This window comes from Schistocerca piceifrons, chromosome 2 (assembly GCF_021461385.2).
Source record: "Schistocerca piceifrons isolate TAMUIC-IGC-003096 chromosome 2, iqSchPice1.1, whole genome shotgun sequence".
Classification (NCBI taxonomy): Eukaryota; Metazoa; Arthropoda; class Insecta; order Orthoptera; family Acrididae; genus Schistocerca; species Schistocerca piceifrons.
Genome location: NC_060139.1, coordinates 355,784,895 through 355,803,719, shown reverse-complemented (window position 1 = coordinate 355,803,719; position 18,825 = coordinate 355,784,895). Strand labels below are relative to the sequence as shown.

The 18,825-nt window shown below is 49.6% G+C and overlaps 21 non-coding genes across 21 annotated transcripts; 14 read left to right on the top strand and 7 right to left on the bottom strand.

The window, feature by feature from the left end:
• Positions 1-1,038: 1,038 nt before the first annotated feature.
• On the top strand, positions 1,039-1,110 carry Trnat-ugu. The gene has a single exon. It is a non-coding gene; the product is annotated as a tRNA-Thr (tRNA).
• Positions 1,111-1,711: 601 nt separating this feature from the next.
• On the bottom strand, positions 1,712-1,784 carry Trnav-uac. The gene has a single exon. It is a non-coding gene; the product is annotated as a tRNA-Val (tRNA).
• A 235-nt stretch (positions 1,785-2,019) lies between these two features.
• Trnap-cgg lies at positions 2,020-2,091 on the top strand. Its single transcript has one exon. It is a non-coding gene; the product is annotated as a tRNA-Pro (tRNA).
• A 1,640-nt stretch (positions 2,092-3,731) lies between these two features.
• Positions 3,732-3,803, top strand: Trnat-ugu. Its single transcript has one exon. It is a non-coding gene; the product is annotated as a tRNA-Thr (tRNA).
• A 601-nt stretch (positions 3,804-4,404) lies between these two features.
• Trnav-uac lies at positions 4,405-4,477 on the bottom strand. The gene has a single exon. It is a non-coding gene; the product is annotated as a tRNA-Val (tRNA).
• A 235-nt stretch (positions 4,478-4,712) lies between these two features.
• On the top strand, positions 4,713-4,784 carry Trnap-cgg. The gene has a single exon. It is a non-coding gene; the product is annotated as a tRNA-Pro (tRNA).
• A 1,642-nt stretch (positions 4,785-6,426) lies between these two features.
• Trnat-ugu lies at positions 6,427-6,498 on the top strand. The gene has a single exon. It is a non-coding gene; the product is annotated as a tRNA-Thr (tRNA).
• A 601-nt stretch (positions 6,499-7,099) lies between these two features.
• Positions 7,100-7,172, bottom strand: Trnav-uac. Its single transcript has one exon. It is a non-coding gene; the product is annotated as a tRNA-Val (tRNA).
• Positions 7,173-7,407: 235 nt separating this feature from the next.
• On the top strand, positions 7,408-7,479 carry Trnap-cgg. Its single transcript has one exon. It is a non-coding gene; the product is annotated as a tRNA-Pro (tRNA).
• A 1,642-nt stretch (positions 7,480-9,121) lies between these two features.
• Trnat-ugu lies at positions 9,122-9,193 on the top strand. Its single transcript has one exon. It is a non-coding gene; the product is annotated as a tRNA-Thr (tRNA).
• Positions 9,194-9,794: 601 nt separating this feature from the next.
• Positions 9,795-9,867, bottom strand: Trnav-uac. The gene has a single exon. It is a non-coding gene; the product is annotated as a tRNA-Val (tRNA).
• Positions 9,868-10,102: 235 nt separating this feature from the next.
• Positions 10,103-10,174, top strand: Trnap-cgg. The gene has a single exon. It is a non-coding gene; the product is annotated as a tRNA-Pro (tRNA).
• Positions 10,175-11,815: 1,641 nt separating this feature from the next.
• On the top strand, positions 11,816-11,887 carry Trnap-ugg. The gene has a single exon. It is a non-coding gene; the product is annotated as a tRNA-Pro (tRNA).
• Positions 11,888-12,488: 601 nt separating this feature from the next.
• Trnav-uac lies at positions 12,489-12,561 on the bottom strand. Its single transcript has one exon. It is a non-coding gene; the product is annotated as a tRNA-Val (tRNA).
• A 235-nt stretch (positions 12,562-12,796) lies between these two features.
• Trnap-cgg lies at positions 12,797-12,868 on the top strand. Its single transcript has one exon. It is a non-coding gene; the product is annotated as a tRNA-Pro (tRNA).
• A 1,641-nt stretch (positions 12,869-14,509) lies between these two features.
• Trnat-ugu lies at positions 14,510-14,581 on the top strand. Its single transcript has one exon. It is a non-coding gene; the product is annotated as a tRNA-Thr (tRNA).
• A 601-nt stretch (positions 14,582-15,182) lies between these two features.
• Positions 15,183-15,255, bottom strand: Trnav-uac. Its single transcript has one exon. It is a non-coding gene; the product is annotated as a tRNA-Val (tRNA).
• A 235-nt stretch (positions 15,256-15,490) lies between these two features.
• Trnap-cgg lies at positions 15,491-15,562 on the top strand. Its single transcript has one exon. It is a non-coding gene; the product is annotated as a tRNA-Pro (tRNA).
• A 1,639-nt stretch (positions 15,563-17,201) lies between these two features.
• Positions 17,202-17,273, top strand: Trnat-ugu. Its single transcript has one exon. It is a non-coding gene; the product is annotated as a tRNA-Thr (tRNA).
• A 601-nt stretch (positions 17,274-17,874) lies between these two features.
• On the bottom strand, positions 17,875-17,947 carry Trnav-uac. Its single transcript has one exon. It is a non-coding gene; the product is annotated as a tRNA-Val (tRNA).
• Positions 17,948-18,182: 235 nt separating this feature from the next.
• On the top strand, positions 18,183-18,254 carry Trnap-cgg. Its single transcript has one exon. It is a non-coding gene; the product is annotated as a tRNA-Pro (tRNA).
• The last annotated feature ends 571 nt before the right edge of the window (positions 18,255-18,825 follow it).

Here is an 18,825-nt window from a genome sequence, read left to right as displayed (position 1 = left end):
TAGTGTCGAACCGGTATTGCAAATTTGGATTAAGCAAAATTTTATTGTGTGGTCGAGCGACAGCCTCATCTCGCTCTTCCTACATGATCGCCTCTTGTGCGGAATAATTCCTAGCGCGCCGATGGCTTCAGAGTTGGTCTTCTCGAACTTTTGCTTTCGCACTGCATTCCGCAATCTTTTCGTTATGAGTTGTGTGCTTCGGTTTCCCGACTTTCTTGTGTTTAGTGCGTTTGGCTTCTCTTAACCCCTAGCCACCGCTTGCCGAAATTTCCACACTGTCGTCCGTCGATCTGCAGAGCTCGATGAAGGCATCGCGGCCGTTCCTGAGCTCGTGGAACGGCCGAATCTGTAGTTGTTTCCAGATCTCTCCCACACAACGGCCTCCCAGAAGCTTGGATTACAGAAGTACGCCACTACTCCCAGCCGGAGATTCACGTTTGAAAGCAGAATGACATGAGCTACACGCAGCTCCGATTTTTTTTTTTTTTTTGTGTCTGACCTACTTTGAAAGACTTTTTAGTCGATTTACTTACTACTATCGCTGTTGGAAACCAGGTGATAACCACACAGTATTCTAGAGACGATGAGGTAATGAAAATTTAGAATAAGTAAAACAGTATCATAAGAAGTTGTGCGGTGGAGCAGCACATGCAATTCACGCTTCCTAGATAATCGTTACTGCATAGAATAATTCTGTTGTCTGCGGCGTCTTCAGTATCCGTCTTCTGGAAATTTTGCTTGCAGTATATCGTGCAATCTTTTCGTTATGAGTTGGTGCTTGGTTTCCCGATGTTCTTTTGTTTAGTGCATTCGCCTTCTCTTAACCCTGAGAAACCACATACCGAAACTGAGGCACTGCCGGCTGATCATAAGCAGTGCTCGATGAAGTTATTTCGCTTTCTGTTCGTTGCCTTTAATATTCTTCTCATCAGTGGTGAGTGCTGCCTGCAGAAAGCGTTTATCTTGCGAATTCACGTGAAAGTTTGTGTTCCCTGTGAGGTCCAATACTTGGGATTAACTTAACTGCTCCAGACAGGTGGCTCGTTGGTCTAGGGGTATGATTCCTGCTTTGTGTGCAGGAGGTCCCGGGTTCAAATCCCGGACGAGCCGTGCCATTTTGACCGTGCTGAAGAGTAGGTGGAACTCAGTCCCGGTTGCAGCTCCTCAATGAAGAGTAGACGCCTGTTATAGCACGTGGATATAACAAGAATGCGGCACCAGTAAAGTACGTAGGTGGAATTCGATAGAAACGCAGACGGTAATTTTGCATGCAACGGAAAACAAGGTTGTCTTTGCGGAATATGTGCACCGTGAGTGGAGATTCAGCTTAATTGTGCGACAGTCTACCCTCATCTTACTAGCGACGGCAACAACCAAGGGGTGGCATGTAAGATTGAGCGTGGCTAAGAGTTTCTCATTATTAGTTAGCATCACACTTTGACAGAGCTGTGACAAGGCGAGCAGGGTGAGCTCAGGAAAGCCAGTAGCAAGCGCACTTGAAGTAGCCCTGAAGAACCGGATTATAAATTTTGCCAGCCATAATGGAGCTAGGGGCGTTCTCAGTTACCAAATACCGGTGCAATAAGAGAGCAACAGTATTTGACAGTAAAATGACGCCCTATCCGTCTAGCATACGACATTGCTTGTCTCTGCATACGCGGACGTGAGGTCATCTCGGAAATGAAATCCGAAATATAGATTAAAATTGTTGTGTTCCCGCCCGGGATCGAACCGGGGACCTTCTGCGTGTAAAGCAGACGTGATAACCGCTACACCACGGAAACGACGGTCGTTTTCATGTACCACCCGGAGACTCGTAATAGCAACAGTTTGTCTTCTGTGTTAGCAAGGGCATCGGCTACGAGCTCCCTCCGATTCGTGAAGTTCCTATAGTAAAAGACGTCGATAAAAACAATCCAACCGCGACAGACAGGGAGAACGCTGGCTGAGCTGCAGCCCTACATGGTGAGACCATCAAAGGTGGCGTCATTCACATGCAGTGCGTTTTCGGAACGAATAGGCTCGTTGGTCTAGGGGTATGATTCCTGCTTCGGGTGCAGGAGGTCCCGGGTTCAAATCCCGGACGAGCCCTTGCGTTTTGTACAACGGTGTGGCAACAAATCGCATGGCGGCGGCTGTTTCGCGCATTTCCAGGCCTCCAAGTCAGCGCTAAAATCCGACAACCAGTTCTGAAACCGTTTCATGTTTCATTTGAGCCATGTGCACCCTGCTGATGGAACGTTTGATTTAAATGGTCACAGTAGAGATCGTAGCAAGTGTCTTGCTGAGTGCGACGAAAACGGCTTTCCGCCCGCAATCCAACCGGGGACCTTCTGCGTGTTAGGCACGGCGCCTGGGCTCGGCGGCAGCTGCTGCTCTTTCTGTCCTTACGAGATACCGTCGATTCGCGCAGTCGTTATTGCAAAAGATGTCACTAAAGGCAATCGCTTCGTTAGCGGCACGGTGCCTGGGCTCGGCGGCAGCTCTACATGGAGGCACCAGCAGCCCAGCCAGGCCGCCGCCGGCACCGGCGCGCCACAGCGCAAGGAGCCGGCGGCCGCCCTGGAATGCCCCCTGTCGTTGCATATTCCACCCGCCTTATATCCTCTCCATGTCTGACTCACTACCCTAAATGACACTGCAGTCTACGTGCTTATTACTACCGCTTTTGGAAGAACCAAGGCGCAGCATTCTAGTGTCGAACCGGTATTGCAAATTTGGATTAAGCAAAATTTTATTGTGTGGTCGAGCGACAGCCTCATCTCGCTCTTCCTACATGATCGCCTCTTGTGCGGAATAATTCCTAGCGCGCCGATGGCTTCAGAGTTGGTCTTCTCGAACTTTTGCTTTCGCACTGCATTCCGCAATCTTTTCGTTATGAGTTGTGTGCTTCGGTTTCCCGACTTTCTTGTGTTTAGTGCGTTTGGCTTCTCTTAACCCCTAGCCACCGCTTGCCGAAATTTCCACACTGTCGTCCGTCGATCTGCAGAGCTCGATGAAGGCATCGCGGCCGTTCCTGAGCTCGTGGAACGGCCGAATCTGTAGTTGTTTCCAGATCTCTCCCACACAACGGCCTCCCAGAAGCTTGGATTACAGAAGTACGCCACTACTCCCAGCCGGAGATTCACGTTTGAAAGCAGAATGACATGAGCTACACGCAGCTCCGATTTTTTTTTTTTTTTTGTGTCTGACCTACTTTGAAAGACTTTTTAGTCGATTTACTTACTACTATCGCTGTTGGAAACCAGGTGATAACCACACAGTATTCTAGAGACGATGAGGTAATGAAAATTTAGAATAAGTAAAACAGTATCATAAGAAGTTGTGCGGTGGAGCAGCACATGCAATTCACGCTTCCTAGATAATCGTTACTGCATAGAATAATTCTGTTGTCTGCGGCGTCTTCAGTATCCGTCTTCTGGAAATTTTGCTTGCAGTATATCGTGCAATCTTTTCGTTATGAGTTGGTGCTTGGTTTCCCGATGTTCTTTTGTTTAGTGCATTCGCCTTCTCTTAACCCTGAGAAACCACATACCGAAACTGAGGCACTGCCGGCTGATCATAAGCAGTGCTCGATGAAGTTATTTCGCTTTCTGTTCGTTGCCTTTAATATTCTTCTCATCAGTGGTGAGTGCTGCCTGCAGAAAGCGTTTATCTTGCGAATTCACGTGAAAGTTTGTGTTCCCTGTGAGGTCCAATACTTGGGATTAACTTAACTGCTCCAGACAGGTGGCTCGTTGGTCTAGGGGTATGATTCCTGCTTTGTGTGCAGGAGGTCCCGGGTTCAAATCCCGGACGAGCCGTGCCATTTTGACCGTGCTGAAGAGTAGGTGGAACTCAGTCCCGGTTGCAGCTCCTCAATGAAGAGTAGACGCCTGTTATAGCACGTGGATATAACAAGAATGCGGCACCAGTAAAGTACGTAGGTGGAATTCGATAGAAACGCAGACGGTAATTTTGCATGCAACGGAAAACAAGGTTGTCTTTGCGGAATATGTGCACCGTGAGTGGAGATTCAGCTTAATTGTGCGACAGTCTACCCTCATCTTACTAGCGACGGCAACAACCAAGGGGTGGCATGTAAGATTGAGCGTGGCTAAGAGTTTCTCATTATTAGTTAGCATCACACTTTGACAGAGCTGTGACAAGGCGAGCAGGGTGAGCTCAGGAAAGCCAGTAGCAAGCGCACTTGAAGTAGCCCTGAAGAACCGGATTATAAATTTTGCCAGCCATAATGGAGCTAGGGGCGTTCTCAGTTACCAAATACCGGTGCAATAAGAGAGCAACAGTATTTGACAGTAAAATGACGCCCTATCCGTCTAGCATACGACATTGCTTGTCTCTGCATACGCGGACGTGAGGTCATCTCGGAAATGAAATCCGAAATATAGATTAAAATTGTTGTGTTCCCGCCCGGGATCGAACCGGGGACCTTCTGCGTGTAAAGCAGACGTGATAACCGCTACACCACGGAAACGACGGTCGTTTTCATGTACCACCCGGAGACTCGTAATAGCAACAGTTTGTCTTCTGTGTTAGCAAGGGCATCGGCTACGAGCTCCCTCCGATTCGTGAAGTTCCTATAGTAAAAGACGTCGATAAAAACAATCCAACCGCGACAGACAGGGAGAACGCTGGCTGAGCTGCAGCCCTACATGGTGAGACCATCAAAGGTGGCGTCATTCACATGCAGTGCGTTTTCGGAACGAATAGGCTCGTTGGTCTAGGGGTATGATTCCTGCTTCGGGTGCAGGAGGTCCCGGGTTCAAATCCCGGACGAGCCCTTGCGTTTTGTACAACGGTGTGGCAACAAATCGCATGGCGGCGGCTGTTTCGCGCATTTCCAGGCCTCCAAGTCAGCGCTAAAATCCGACAACCAGTTCTGAAACCGTTTCATGTTTCATTTGAGCCATGTGCACCCTGCTGATGGAACGTTTGATTTAAATGGTCACAGTAGAGATCGTAGCAAGTGTCTTGCTGAGTGCGACGAAAACGGCTTTCCGCCCGCAATCCAACCGGGGACCTTCTGCGTGTTAGGCACGGCGCCTGGGCTCGGCGGCAGCTGCTGCTCTTTCTGTCCTTACGAGATACCGTCGATTCGCGCAGTCGTTATTGCAAAAGATGTCACTAAAGGCAATCGCTTCGTTAGCGGCACGGTGCCTGGGCTCGGCGGCAGCTCTACATGGAGGCACCAGCAGCCCAGCCAGGCCGCCGCCGGCACCGGCGCGCCACAGCGCAAGGAGCCGGCGGCCGCCCTGGAATGCCCCCTGTCGTTGCATATTCCACCCGCCTTATATCCTCTCCATGTCTGACTCACTACCCTAAATGACACTGCAGTCTACGTGCTTATTACTACCGCTTTTGGAAGAACCAAGGCGCAGCATTCTAGTGTCGAACCGGTATTGCAAATTTGGATTAAGCAAAATTTTATTGTGTGGTCGAGCGACAGCCTCATCTCGCTCTTCCTACATGATCGCCTCTTGTGCGGAATAATTCCTAGCGCGCCGATGGCTTCAGAGTTGGTCTTCTCGAACTTTTGCTTTCGCACTGCATTCCGCAATCTTTTCGTTATGAGTTGTGTGCTTCGGTTTCCCGACTTTCTTGTGTTTAGTGCGTTTGGCTTCTCTTAACCCCTAGCCACCGCTTGCCGAAATTTCCACACTGTCGTCCGTCGATCTGCAGAGCTCGATGAAGGCATCGCGGCCGTTCCTGAGCTCGTGGAACGGCCGAATCTGTAGTTGTTTCCAGATCTCTCCCACACAACGGCCTCCCAGAAGCTTGGATTACAGAAGTACGCCACTACTCCCAGCCGGAGATTCACGTTTGAAAGCAGAATGACATGAGCTACACGCAGCTCCGATTTTTTTTTTTTTTTTTTGTGTCTGACCTACTTTGAAAGACTTTTTAGTCGATTTACTTACTACTATCGCTGTTGGAAACCAGGTGATAACCACACAGTATTCTAGAGACGATGAGGTAATGAAAATTTAGAATAAGTAAAACAGTATCATAAGAAGTTGTGCGGTGGAGCAGCACATGCAATTCACGCTTCCTAGATAATCGTTACTGCATAGAATAATTCTGTTGTCTGCGGCGTCTTCAGTATCCGTCTTCTGGAAATTTTGCTTGCAGTATATCGTGCAATCTTTTCGTTATGAGTTGGTGCTTGGTTTCCCGATGTTCTTTTGTTTAGTGCATTCGCCTTCTCTTAACCCTGAGAAACCACATACCGAAACTGAGGCACTGCCGGCTGATCATAAGCAGTGCTCGATGAAGTTATTTCGCTTTCTGTTCGTTGCCTTTAATATTCTTCTCATCAGTGGTGAGTGCTGCCTGCAGAAAGCGTTTATCTTGCGAATTCACGTGAAAGTTTGTGTTCCCTGTGAGGTCCAATACTTGGGATTAACTTAACTGCTCCAGACAGGTGGCTCGTTGGTCTAGGGGTATGATTCCTGCTTTGTGTGCAGGAGGTCCCGGGTTCAAATCCCGGACGAGCCGTGCCATTTTGACCGTGCTGAAGAGTAGGTGGAACTCAGTCCCGGTTGCAGCTCCTCAATGAAGAGTAGACGCCTGTTATAGCACGTGGATATAACAAGAATGCGGCACCAGTAAAGTACGTAGGTGGAATTCGATAGAAACGCAGACGGTAATTTTGCATGCAACGGAAAACAAGGTTGTCTTTGCGGAATATGTGCACCGTGAGTGGAGATTCAGCTTAATTGTGCGACAGTCTACCCTCATCTTACTAGCGACGGCAACAACCAAGGGGTGGCATGTAAGATTGAGCGTGGCTAAGAGTTTCTCATTATTAGTTAGCATCACACTTTGACAGAGCTGTGACAAGGCGAGCAGGGTGAGCTCAGGAAAGCCAGTAGCAAGCGCACTTGAAGTAGCCCTGAAGAACCGGATTATAAATTTTGCCAGCCATAATGGAGCTAGGGGCGTTCTCAGTTACCAAATACCGGTGCAATAAGAGAGCAACAGTATTTGACAGTAAAATGACGCCCTATCCGTCTAGCATACGACATTGCTTGTCTCTGCATACGCGGACGTGAGGTCATCTCGGAAATGAAATCCGAAATATAGATTAAAATTGTTGTGTTCCCGCCCGGGATCGAACCGGGGACCTTCTGCGTGTAAAGCAGACGTGATAACCGCTACACCACGGAAACGACGGTCGTTTTCATGTACCACCCGGAGACTCGTAATAGCAACAGTTTGTCTTCTGTGTTAGCAAGGGCATCGGCTACGAGCTCCCTCCGATTCGTGAAGTTCCTATAGTAAAAGACGTCGATAAAAACAATCCAACCGCGACAGACAGGGAGAACGCTGGCTGAGCTGCAGCCCTACATGGTGAGACCATCAAAGGTGGCGTCATTCACATGCAGTGCGTTTTCGGAACGAATAGGCTCGTTGGTCTAGGGGTATGATTCCTGCTTCGGGTGCAGGAGGTCCCGGGTTCAAATCCCGGACGAGCCCTTGCGTTTTGTACAACGGTGTGGCAACAAATCGCATGGCGGCGGCTGTTTCGCGCATTTCCAGGCCTCCAAGTCAGCGCTAAAATCCGACAACCAGTTCTGAAACCGTTTCATGTTTCATTTGAGCCATGTGCACCCTGCTGATGGAACGTTTGATTTAAATGGTCACAGTAGAGATCGTAGCAAGTGTCTTGCTGAGTGCGACGAAAACGGCTTTCCGCCCGCAATCCAACCGGGGACCTTCTGCGTGTTAGGCACGGCGCCTGGGCTCGGCGGCAGCTGCTGCTCTTTCTGTCCTTACGAGATACCGTCGATTCGCGCAGTCGTTATTGCAAAAGATGTCACTAAAGGCAATCGCTTCGTTAGCGGCACGGTGCCTGGGCTCGGCGGCAGCTCTACATGGAGGCACCAGCAGCCCAGCCAGGCCGCCGCCGGCACCGGCGCGCCACAGCGCAAGGAGCCGGCGGCCGCCCTGGAATGCCCCCTGTCGTTGCATATTCCACCCGCCTTATATCCTCTCCATGTCTGACTCACTACCCTAAATGACACTGCAGTCTACGTGCTTATTACTACCGCTTTTGGAAGAACCAAGGCGCAGCATTCTAGTGTCGAACCGGTATTGCAAATTTGGATTAAGCAAAATTTTATTGTGTGGTCGAGCGACAGCCTCATCTCGCTCTTCCTACATGATCGCCTCTTGTGCGGAATAATTCCTAGCGCGCCGATGGCTTCAGAGTTGGTCTTCTCGAACTTTTGCTTTCGCACTGCATTCCGCAATCTTTTCGTTATGAGTTGTGTGCTTCGGTTTCCCGACTTTCTTGTGTTTAGTGCGTTTGGCTTCTCTTAACCCCTAGCCACCGCTTGCCGAAATTTCCACACTGTCGTCCGTCGATCTGCAGAGCTCGATGAAGGCATCGCGGCCGTTCCTGAGCTCGTGGAACGGCCGAATCTGTAGTTGTTTCCAGATCTCTCCCACACAACGGCCTCCCAGAAGCTTGGATTACAGAAGTACGCCACTACTCCCAGCCGGAGATTCACGTTTGAAAGCAGAATGACATGAGCTACACGCAGCTCCGATTTTTTTTTTTTTTTTTTGTGTCTGACCTACTTTGAAAGACTTTTTAGTCGATTTACTTACTACTATCGCTGTTGGAAACCAGGTGATAACCACACAGTATTCTAGAGACGATGAGGTAATGAAAATTTAGAATAAGTAAAACAGTATCATAAGAAGTTGTGCGGTGGAGCAGCACATGCAATTCACGCTTCCTAGATAATCGTTACTGCATAGAATAATTCTGTTGTCTGCGGCGTCTTCAGTATCCGTCTTCTGGAAATTTTGCTTGCAGTATATCGTGCAATCTTTTCGTTATGAGTTGGTGCTTGGTTTCCCGATGTTCTTTTGTTTAGTGCATTCGCCTTCTCTTAACCCTGAGAAACCACATACCGAAACTGAGGCACTGCCGGCTGATCATAAGCAGTGCTCGATGAAGTTATTTCGCTTTCTGTTCGTTGCCTTTAATATTCTTCTCATCAGTGGTGAGTGCTGCCTGCAGAAAGCGTTTATCTTGCGAATTCACGTGAAAGTTTGTGTTCCCTGTGAGGTCCAATACTTGGGATTAACTTAACTGCTCCAGACAGGTGGCTCGTTGGTCTAGGGGTATGATTCCTGCTTTGTGTGCAGGAGGTCCCGGGTTCAAATCCCGGACGAGCCGTGCCATTTTGACCGTGCTGAAGAGTAGGTGGAACTCAGTCCCGGTTGCAGCTCCTCAATGAAGAGTAGACGCCTGTTATAGCACGTGGATATAACAAGAATGCGGCACCAGTAAAGTACGTAGGTGGAATTCGATAGAAACGCAGACGGTAATTTTGCATGCAACGGAAAACAAGGTTGTCTTTGCGGAATATGTGCACCGTGAGTGGAGATTCAGCTTAATTGTGCGACAGTCTACCCTCATCTTACTAGCGACGGCAACAACCAAGGGGTGGCATGTAAGATTGAGCGTGGCTAAGAGTTTCTCATTATTAGTTAGCATCACACTTTGACAGAGCTGTGACAAGGCGAGCAGGGTGAGCTCAGGAAAGCCAGTAGCAAGCGCACTTGAAGTAGCCCTGAAGAACCGGATTATAAATTTTGCCAGCCATAATGGAGCTAGGGGCGTTCTCAGTTACCAAATACCGGTGCAATAAGAGAGCAACAGTATTTGACAGTAAAATGACGCCCTATCCGTCTAGCATACGACATTGCTTGTCTCTGCATACGCGGACGTGAGGTCATCTCGGAAATGAAATCCGAAATATAGATTAAAATTGTTGTGTTCCCGCCCGGGATCGAACCGGGGACCTTCTGCGTGTAAAGCAGACGTGATAACCGCTACACCACGGAAACGACGGTCGTTTTCATGTACCACCCGGAGACTCGTAATAGCAACAGTTTGTCTTCTGTGTTAGCAAGGGCATCGGCTACGAGCTCCCTCCGATTCGTGAAGTTCCTATAGTAAAAGACGTCGATAAAAACAATCCAACCGCGACAGACAGGGAGAACGCTGGCTGAGCTGCAGCCCTACATGGTGAGACCATCAAAGGTGGCGTCATTCACATGCAGTGCGTTTTCGGAACGAATAGGCTCGTTGGTCTAGGGGTATGATTCCTGCTTCGGGTGCAGGAGGTCCCGGGTTCAAATCCCGGACGAGCCCTTGCGTTTTGTACAACGGTGTGGCAACAAATCGCATGGCGGCGGCTGTTTCGCGCATTTCCAGGCCTCCAAGTCAGCGCTAAAATCCGACAACCAGTTCTGAAACCGTTTCATGTTTCATTTGAGCCATGTGCACCCTGCTGATGGAACGTTTGATTTAAATGGTCACAGTAGAGATCGTAGCAAGTGTCTTGCTGAGTGCGACGAAAACGGCTTTCCGCCCGCAATCCAACCGGGGACCTTCTGCGTGTTAGGCACGGCGCCTGGGCTCGGCGGCAGCTGCTGCTCTTTCTGTCCTTACGAGATACCGTCGATTCGCGCAGTCGTTATTGCAAAAGATGTCACTAAAGGCAATCGCTTCGTTAGCGGCACGGTGCCTGGGCTCGGCGGCAGCTCTACATGGAGGCACCAGCAGCCCAGCCAGGCCGCCGCCGGCACCGGCGCGCCACAGCGCAAGGAGCCGGCGGCCGCCCTGGAATGCCCCCTGTCGTTGCATATTCCACCCGCCTTATATCCTCTCCATGTCTGACTCACTACCCTAAATGACACTGCAGTCTACGTGCTTATTACTACCGCTTTTGGAAGAACCAAGGCGCAGCATTCTAGTGTCGAACCGGTATTGCAAATTTGGATTAAGCAAAATTTTATTGTGTGGTCGAGCGACAGCCTCATCTCGCTCTTCCTACATGATCGCCTCTTGTGCGGAATAATTCCTAGCGCGCCGATGGCTTCAGAGTTGGTCTTCTCGAACTTTTGCTTTCGCACTGCATTCCGCAATCTTTTCGTTATGAGTTGTGTGCTTCGGTTTCCCGACTTTCTTGTGTTTAGTGCGTTTGGCTTCTCTTAACCCCTAGCCACCGCTTGCCGAAATTTCCACACTGTCGTCCGTCGATCTGCAGAGCTCGATGAAGGCATCGCGGCCGTTCCTGAGCTCGTGGAACGGCCGAATCTGTAGTTGTTTCCAGATCTCTCCCACACAACGGCCTCCCAGAAGCTTGGATTACAGAAGTACGCCACTACTCCCAGCCGGAGATTCACGTTTGAAAGCAGAATGACATGAGCTACACGCAGCTCCGATTTTTTTTTTTTTTTTTGTGTCTGACCTACTTTGAAAGACTTTTTAGTCGATTTACTTACTACTATCGCTGTTGGAAACCAGGTGATAACCACACAGTATTCTAGAGACGATGAGGTAATGAAAATTTAGAATAAGTAAAACAGTATCATAAGAAGTTGTGCGGTGGAGCAGCACATGCAATTCACGCTTCCTAGATAATCGTTACTGCATAGAATAATTCTGTTGTCTGCGGCGTCTTCAGTATCCGTCTTCTGGAAATTTTGCTTGCAGTATATCGTGCAATCTTTTCGTTATGAGTTGGTGCTTGGTTTCCCGATGTTCTTTTGTTTAGTGCATTCGCCTTCTCTTAACCCTGAGAAACCACATACCGAAACTGAGGCACTGCCGGCTGATCATAAGCAGTGCTCGATGAAGTTATTTCGCTTTCTGTTCGTTGCCTTTAATATTCTTCTCATCAGTGGTGAGTGCTGCCTGCAGAAAGCGTTTATCTTGCGAATTCACGTGAAAGTTTGTGTTCCCTGTGAGGTCCAATACTTGGGATTAACTTAACTGCTCCAGACAGGTGGCTCGTTGGTCTAGGGGTATGATTCCTGCTTTGGGTGCAGGAGGTCCCGGGTTCAAATCCCGGACGAGCCGTGCCATTTTGACCGTGCTGAAGAGTAGGTGGAACTCAGTCCCGGTTGCAGCTCCTCAATGAAGAGTAGACGCCTGTTATAGCACGTGGATATAACAAGAATGCGGCACCAGTAAAGTACGTAGGTGGAATTCGATAGAAACGCAGACGGTAATTTTGCATGCAACGGAAAACAAGGTTGTCTTTGCGGAATATGTGCACCGTGAGTGGAGATTCAGCTTAATTGTGCGACAGTCTACCCTCATCTTACTAGCGACGGCAACAACCAAGGGGTGGCATGTAAGATTGAGCGTGGCTAAGAGTTTCTCATTATTAGTTAGCATCACACTTTGACAGAGCTGTGACAAGGCGAGCAGGGTGAGCTCAGGAAAGCCAGTAGCAAGCGCACTTGAAGTAGCCCTGAAGAACCGGATTATAAATTTTGCCAGCCATAATGGAGCTAGGGGCGTTCTCAGTTACCAAATACCGGTGCAATAAGAGAGCAACAGTATTTGACAGTAAAATGACGCCCTATCCGTCTAGCATACGACATTGCTTGTCTCTGCATACGCGGACGTGAGGTCATCTCGGAAATGAAATCCGAAATATAGATTAAAATTGTTGTGTTCCCGCCCGGGATCGAACCGGGGACCTTCTGCGTGTAAAGCAGACGTGATAACCGCTACACCACGGAAACGACGGTCGTTTTCATGTACCACCCGGAGACTCGTAATAGCAACAGTTTGTCTTCTGTGTTAGCAAGGGCATCGGCTACGAGCTCCCTCCGATTCGTGAAGTTCCTATAGTAAAAGACGTCGATAAAAACAATCCAACCGCGACAGACAGGGAGAACGCTGGCTGAGCTGCAGCCCTACATGGTGAGACCATCAAAGGTGGCGTCATTCACATGCAGTGCGTTTTCGGAACGAATAGGCTCGTTGGTCTAGGGGTATGATTCCTGCTTCGGGTGCAGGAGGTCCCGGGTTCAAATCCCGGACGAGCCCTTGCGTTTTGTACAACGGTGTGGCAACAAATCGCATGGCGGCGGCTGTTTCGCGCATTTCCAGGCCTCCAAGTCAGCGCTAAAATCCGACAACCAGTTCTGAAACCGTTTCATGTTTCATTTGAGCCATGTGCACCCTGCTGATGGAACGTTTGATTTAAATGGTCACAGTAGAGATCGTAGCAAGTGTCTTGCTGAGTGCGACGAAAACGGCTTTCCGCCCGCAATCCAACCGGGGACCTTCTGCGTGTTAGGCACGGCGCCTGGGCTCGGCGGCAGCTGCTGCTCTTTCTGTCCTTACGAGATACCGTCGATTCGCGCAGTCGTTATTGCAAAAGATGTCACTAAAGGCAATCGCTTCGTTAGCGGCACGGTGCCTGGGCTCGGCGGCAGCTCTACATGGAGGCACCAGCAGCCCAGCCAGGCCGCCGCCGGCACCGGCGCGCCACAGCGCAAGGAGCCGGCGGCCGCCCTGGAATGCCCCCTGTCGTTGCATATTCCACCCGCCTTATATCCTCTCCATGTCTGACTCACTACCCTAAATGACACTGCAGTCTACGTGCTTATTACTACCGCTTTTGGAAGAACCAAGGCGCAGCATTCTAGTGTCGAACCGGTATTGCAAATTTGGATTAAGCAAAATTTTATTGTGTGGTCGAGCGACAGCCTCATCTCGCTCTTCCTACATGATCGCCTCTTGTGCGGAATAATTCCTAGCGCGCCGATGGCTTCAGAGTTGGTCTTCTCGAACTTTTGCTTTCGCACTGCATTCCGCAATCTTTTCGTTATGAGTTGTGTGCTTCGGTTTCCCGACTTTCTTGTGTTTAGTGCGTTTGGCTTCTCTTAACCCCTAGCCACCGCTTGCCGAAATTTCCACACTGTCGTCCGTCGATCTGCAGAGCTCGATGAAGGCATCGCGGCCGTTCCTGAGCTCGTGGAACGGCCGAATCTGTAGTTGTTTCCAGATCTCTCCCACACAACGGCCTCCCAGAAGCTTGGATTACAGAAGTACGCCACTACTCCCAGCCGGAGATTCACGTTTGAAAGCAGAATGACATGAGCTACACGCAGCTCCGATTTTTTTTTTTTTTTTTGTGTCTGACCTACTTTGAAAGACTTTTTAGTCGATTTACTTACTACTATCGCTGTTGGAAACCAGGTGATAACCACACAGTATTCTAGAGACGATGAGGTAATGAAAATTTAGAATAAGTAAAACAGTATCATAAGAAGTTGTGCGGTGGAGCAGCACATGCAATTCACGCTTCCTAGATAATCGTTACTGCATAGAATAATTCTGTTGTCTGCGGCGTCTTCAGTATCCGTCTTCTGGAAATTTTGCTTGCAGTATATCGTGCAATCTTTTCGTTATGAGTTGGTGCTTGGTTTCCCGATGTTCTTTTGTTTAGTGCATTCGCCTTCTCTTAACCCTGAGAAACCATATACCGAAACTGAGGCACTGCCGGCTGATCATAAGCAGTGCTCGATGAAGTTATTTCGCTTTCTGTTCGTTGCCTTTAATATTCTTCTCATCAGTGGTGAGTGCTGCCTGCAGAAAGCGTTTATCTTGCGAATTCACGTGAAAGTTTGTGTTCCCTGTGAGGTCCAATACTTGGGATTAACTTAACTGCTCCAGACAGGTGGCTCGTTGGTCTAGGGGTATGATTCCTGCTTTGTGTGCAGGAGGTCCCGGGTTCAAATCCCGGACGAGCCGTGCCATTTTGACCGTGCTGAAGAGTAGGTGGAACTCAGTCCCGGTTGCAGCTCCTCAATGAAGAGTAGACGCCTGTTATAGCACGTGGATATAACAAGAATGCGGCACCAGTAAAGTACGTAGGTGGAATTCGATAGAAACGCAGACGGTAATTTTGCATGCAACGGAAAACAAGGTTGTCTTTGCGGAATATGTGCACCGTGAGTGGAGATTCAGCTTAATTGTGCGACAGTCTACCCTCATCTTACTAGCGACGGCAACAACCAAGGGGTGGCATGTAAGATTGAGCGTGGCTAAGAGTTTCTCATTATTAGTTAGCATCACACTTTGACAGAGCTGTGACAAGGCGAGTAGGGTGAGCTCAGGAAAGCCAGTAGCAAGCGCACTTGAAGTAGCCCTGAAGAACCGGATTATAAATTTTGCCAGCCATAATGGAGCTAGGGGCGTTCTCAGTTACCAAATACCGGTGCAATAAGAGAGCAACAGTATTTGACAGTAAAATGACGCCCTATCCGTCTAGCATACGACATTGCTTGTCTCTGCATACGCGGACGTGAGGTCATCTCGGAAATGAAATCCGAAATATAGATTAAAATTGTTGTGTTCCCGCCCGGGATCGAACCGGGGACCTTCTGCGTGTAAAGCAGACGTGATAACCGCTACACCACGGAAACGACGGTCGTTTTCATGTACCACCCGGAGACTCGTAATAGCAACAGTTTGTCTTCTGTGTTAGCAAGGGCATCGGCTACGAGCTCCCTCCGATTCGTGAAGTTCCTATAGTAAAAGACGTCGATAAAAACAATCCAACCGCGACAGACAGGGAGAACGCTGGCTGAGCTGCAGCCCTACATGGTGAGACCATCAAAGGTGGCGTCATTCACATGCAGTGCGTTTTCGGAACGAATAGGCTCGTTGGTCTAGGGGTATGATTCCTGCTTCGGGTGCAGGAGGTCCCGGGTTCAAATCCCGGACGAGCCCTTGCGTTTTGTACAACGGTGTGGCAACAAATCGCATGGCGGCGGCTGTTTCGCGCATTTCCAGGCCTCCAAGTCAGCGCTAAAATCCGACAACCAGTTCTGAAACCGTTTCATGTTTCATTTGAGCCATGTGCACCCTGCTGATGGAACGTTTGATTTAAATGGTCACAGTAGAGATCGTAGCAAGTGTCTTGCTGAGTGCGACGAAAACGGCTTTCCGCCCGCAATCCAACCGGGGACCTTCTGCGTGTTAGGCACGGCGCCTGGGCTCGGCGGCAGCTGCTGCTCTTTCTGTCCTTACGAGATACCGTCGATTCGCGCAGTCGTTATTGCAAAAGATGTCACTAAAGGCAATCGCTTCGTTAGCGGCACGGTGCCTGGGCTCGGCGGCAGCTCTACATGGAGGCACCAGCAGCCCAGCCAGGCCGCCGCCGGCACCGGCGCGCCACAGCGCAAGGAGCCGGCGGCCGCCCTGCAATGCCCCCTGTCGTTGCATATTCCACCCGCCTTATATCCTCTCCATGTCTGACTCACTACCCTAAATGACACTGCAGTCTACGTGCTTATTACTACCGCTTTTGGAAGAACCAAGGCGCAGCATTCTAGTGTCGAACCGGTATTGCAAATTTGGATTAAGCAAAATTTTATTGTGTGGTCGAGCGACAGCCTCATCTCGCTCTTCCTACATGATCGCCTCTTGTGCGGAATAATTCCTAGCGCGCCGATGGCTTCAGAGTTGGTCTTCTCGAACTTTTGCTTTCGCACTGCATTCCGCAATCTTTTCGTTATGAGTTGTGTGCTTCGGTTTCCCGACTTTCTTGTGTTTAGTGCGTTTGGCTTCTCTTAACCCCTAGCCACCGCTTGCCGAAATTTCCACACTGTCGTCCGTCGATCTGCAGAGCTCGATGAAGGCATCGCGGCCGTTCCTGAGCTCGTGGAACGGCCGAATCTGTAGTTGTTTCCAGATCTCTCCCACACAACGGCCTCCCAGAAGCTTGGATTACAGAAGTACGCCACTACTCCCAGCCGGAGATTCACGTTTGAAAGCAGAATGACATGAGCTACACGCAGCTCCGATTTTTTTTTTTTTTTGTGTCTGACCTACTTTGAAAGACTTTTTAGTCGATTTACTTACTACTATCGCTGTTGGAAACCAGGTGATAACCACACAGTATTCTAGAGACGATGAGGTAATGAAAATTTAGAATAAGTAAAACAGTATCATAAGAAGTTGTGCGGTGGAGCAGCACATGCAGTTCACGCTTCCTAGATAATCGTTACTGCATAGAATAATTCTGTTGTCTGCGGCGTCTTCAGTATCCGTCTTCTGGAAATTTTGCTTGCAGTATATCGTGCAATCTTTTCGTTATGAGTTGGTGCTTGGTTTCCCGATGTTCTTTTGTTTAGTGCATTCGCCTTCTCTTAACCCTGAGAAACCACATACCGAAACTGAGGCACTGCCGGCTGATCATAAGCAGTGCTCGATGAAGTTATTTCGCTTTCTGTTCGTTGCCTTTAATATTCTTCTCATCAGTGGTGAGTGCTGCCTGCAGAAAGCGTTTATCTTGCGAATTCACGTGAAAGTTTGTGTTCCCTGTGAGGTCCAATACTTGGGATTAACTTAACTGCTCCAGACAGGTGGCTCGTTGGTCTAGGGGTATGATTCCTGCTTTGTGTGCAGGAGGTCCCGGGTTCAAATCCCGGACGAGCCCTGCCATTTTGACCGTGCTGAAGAGTAGGTGGAACTCAGTCCCGGTTGCAGCTCCTCAATGAAGAGTAGACGCCTGTTATAGCACGTGGATATAACAAGAATGCGGCACCAGTAAAGTACGTAGGTGGAATTCGATAGAAACGCAGACGGTAATTTTGCATGCAACGGAAAACAAGGTTGTCTTTGCGGAATATGTGCACCGTGAGTGGAGATTCAGCTTAATTGTGCGACAGTCTACCCTCATCTTACTAGCGACGGCAACAACCAAGGGGTGGCATGTAAGATTGAGCGTGGCTAAGAGTTTCTCATTATTAGTTAGCATCACACTTTGACAGAGCTGTGACAAGGCGAGTAGGGTGAGCTCAGGAAAGCCAGTAGCAAGCGCACTTGAAGTAGCCCAGAAGAACCGGATTATAAATTTTGCCAGCCATAATGGAGCTAGGGGCGTTCTCAGTTACCAAATACCGGTGCAATAAGAGAGCAACAGTATTTGACAGTAAAATGACGCCCTATCCGTCTAGCATACGACATTGCTTGTCTCTGCATACGCGGACGTGAGGTCATCTCGGAAATGAAATCCGAAATATAGATTAAAATTGTTGTGTTCCCGCCCGGGATCGAACCGGGGACCTTCTGCGTGTAAAGCAGACGTGATAACCGCTACACCACGGAAACGACGGTCGTTTTCATGTACCACCCGGAGACTCGTAATAGCAACAGTTTGTCTTCTGTGTTAGCAAGGGCATCGGCTACGAGCTCCCTCCGATTCGTGAAGTTCCTATAGTAAAAGACGTCGATAAAAACAATCCAACCGCGACAGACAGGGAGAACGCTGGCTGAGCTGCAGCCCTACATGGTGAGACCATCAAAGGTGGCGTCATTCACATGCAGTGCGTTTTCGGAACGAATAGGCTCGTTGGTCTAGGGGTATGATTCCTGCTTCGGGTGCAGGAGGTCCCGGGTTCAAATCCCGGACGAGCCCTTGCGTTTTGTACAACGGTGTGGCAACAAATCGCATGGCGGCGGCTGTTTCGCGCATTTCCAGGCCTCCAAGTCAGCGCTAAAATCCGACAACCAGTTCTGAAACCGTTTCATGTTTCATTTGAGCCATGTGCACCCTGCTGATGGAACGTTTGATTTAAATGGTCACAGTAGAGATCGTAGCAAGTGTCTTGCTGAGTGCGACGAAAACGGCTTTCCGCCCGCAATCCAACCGGGGACCTTCTGCGTGTTAGGCACGGCGCCTGGGCTCGGCGGCAGCTGCTGCTCTTTCTGTCCTTACGAGATACCGTCGATTCGCGCAGTCGCTATTGCAAAAGATGTCACTAAAGGCATTCGCTTCGTTAGCGGCACGGTGCCTGGGCTCGGCGGCAGCTCTACATGGAGGCACCAGCAGCCCAGCCAGGCCGCCGCCGGCACCGGCGCGCCACAGCGCAAGGAGCCGGCGGCCGCCCTGGAATGCCCCCTGTCGTTGCATATTCCACCCGCCTTATATCCTCTCCATGTCTGACTCACTACCCTAAATGACACTGCAGTCTACGTGCTTATTACTA